Consider the following 2,586-nt stretch of genomic DNA (forward strand, 5'->3'; position numbering starts at 1 on the left):
TGTTTTCATCATCTTTTAGTGCAAATTGTTTTGTAATCAAATATTTCTGGCTTGACCATGAATTATCTAGAAATGTATCGCTTATTTGTGAACATTCAGGAATTACCTAGTTTCCTTTTTTATGTCTCATTTCTAGATTCATCTTCAGTACGCTTCCATTATCTAGGATGTGCTGAAACTCGCTTTTTAACCCAAACGCATAGTGAATTCGTTTCCTATTGGTGTCAGAACAAACTGATCAATTTACTGGCTTACAACAGTACAGATTTAACACTGGATAGTTCTAGAGGTCAGAACTCTGAAAAGGGTCTCCCTAGGCTAACATCAGGGGCATCCCCAGAGCTGTATTTCTTTCTGAGGCTCCGGGGACTATGTCCTTTCCTTTCCCAGCCTCTAGAAGCTTCCAGAATCCCTTGTCTCATGTACTCTGCCATCCTTAAAGCCAGCAGCGCATGGTTGACTTTTGTGCTTTCTCCACTGACGCTGTTCTTCTCTTCCAGATCTAAGCACCCCAAGATTACACCAGGATAATCCCAGATCATCTTCTTATCTCATGATCATCTAATTAGTGGCCTCAATTCCACCCTCAGCCTTATTTCCCTTTGCTGTGTGACATATTTCTGGGCATCGAGGAGTAGGATGTAGACCAAATTATAGGGAGTGGCATTACTTTGATCTACCATAGTCAGTACATCTTTATGAGTAATGAAAAAAATATCTAAGGGCCAGCCAGATAGCTTAGTGGACTAAAGTGCCTGCTTAGGCAGAGCACAGTGACCTGTTTTGTTCCCTGGTGTGCTGTGCCGGCCCTGCCCCTGGGGCGCACTGAGACTGCAGTTGAGATTGGGTGTGGTAGTACATGCCTATAATCCCAGCACTTGGGAGGCTGACAACAGGAGAATCACTAGGAGTCTGATCTGCCTAGAGAACCCCTATAGACCTTATACTAAATACAAAAACAAAACAAAACAAAAAAACCCCAATATCTATTCTATAGTTGCTGGCAGGTCAAATTTGTTAATTATTTTGTTCATATTTTCTCTACCCATACTTAAATGTTTGTCAGATTCTTAGGTTCTTAAGAAAGGAGTGTAAAAATATCTCACTGTGGTTGAGGATGGTGGTATATACCCATAATCCCAGCACTCCAGAGGCTGAGGTAGGAGAATCACCACAAGTTCAAGGTCAGCCTGGACTATATAGAAAGTTCAAGCCCAGCCTGAACTATGTAGTGAGACTTTTATCTTAAAAACCAAAAGGAGGGCTGGAGAGATGGCTCAGTGGTCTAAAGCACCTACTTGGAAAAAGCTTGGCAAAACACAGGGACCGCGGTTCGATCCCCCAGCACCACATGCCAGCCAGCCCTGCCCCCTGGTGCGCTGAGCTGGCCACACACACACACACACACACACACACACACACTAAATAAATGTTAAATAATAATAAAAAAAGAAACAGAGAGCTAGAACTTAAAAAAAAAAAACCAAAAAGAAAATTCACTATGATTTTTTTATTTAAGAATTTTTCCTTTCGGCTCTGTCAATTTTTACCTTATATGTCATGAAGTTATGTGGATGCATGTTTATAATTTCTTTTTTTATGGCCAGCTCAGCCTACCCTAGGGGTGGGACTGGCATAGCAGGTGGTGCCGGGGATCCAACTGTGGTCTCTACACTTGCCTAAGCAGGTGCTTTAGTCTGCTGAGCTATCTTGTTGGCCCCATGTTTATAATTATTATATCTTCTAAAGAGATTGACTCTTCTTCATCATGAAATGTGTCCCTTTTGAGGTGCAGGATGGGCTAGAGCAGAGGGGGAGGGCAGGAGGGAAGGAGGGAAGGAAAGATCCACCATGTACCTGTACCAGCTCCCCACGAGGAATGGAATTGCTTGCCATATATTGAAGACTTGTGATAATAAAAAGTAAACAGATGTAGATGGATACTTTTTTTTTTTAAAGGAAATTTAAAAATGCATTGAGGTGCTGGCCTATTTGAAAAAGGAAGCGAAGAAGTGTACAATGAGTTTACTTCCTATCTTGAATAAAGGGAAATGTTCCTTTTCATCTCTTGCAATGCTATTTTATGTTAAAGTCTACTTTGAATGAAGCATCGCTATACCAACTTTATTTGAATTGGAATTTGCATGGTATGCTTTTCTATCTTTCTAATTTCAGCTTTTCTGTAAAATTCTCCTCAATCTAGTTTGATAATATTTATCTATTACCTGAGACATTTATCTTGATATACTCACAGTACTTATTTATGGGTATTCAAATCAGATTTAGGAGGCAAGGAACATACTTCCTAGGCCCCCTTCTGTGTCTCTTAGACAGAAACTTACTTTCTCTCAATAAATTCTTTTTTTTTTTTTTTTTTTTGTGGTATTGGGGATTGAACTCAGGATCCTGTGCTTGCCAGGCAGGCACTTATTCTAGTGAGCTACCTCCCCAGCCAATAAATTCTTCTTACTATTAAACAAAATAGGTTTAGATCTGCTAATTGACTATTTTCTACTTGTTCCTCACTTTCTTTTCTTTCTTTTTTTCTTTCTTTCTTTCTTTCTTTCTTTTTTTTTTTTCAGAACT

Source organism: Octodon degus, unplaced genomic scaffold (assembly GCF_000260255.1).
Source record: "Octodon degus isolate 3935 unplaced genomic scaffold, OctDeg1.0 scaffold00064, whole genome shotgun sequence".
NCBI classification, from domain to species: domain Eukaryota; kingdom Metazoa; phylum Chordata; class Mammalia; order Rodentia; family Octodontidae; genus Octodon; species Octodon degus.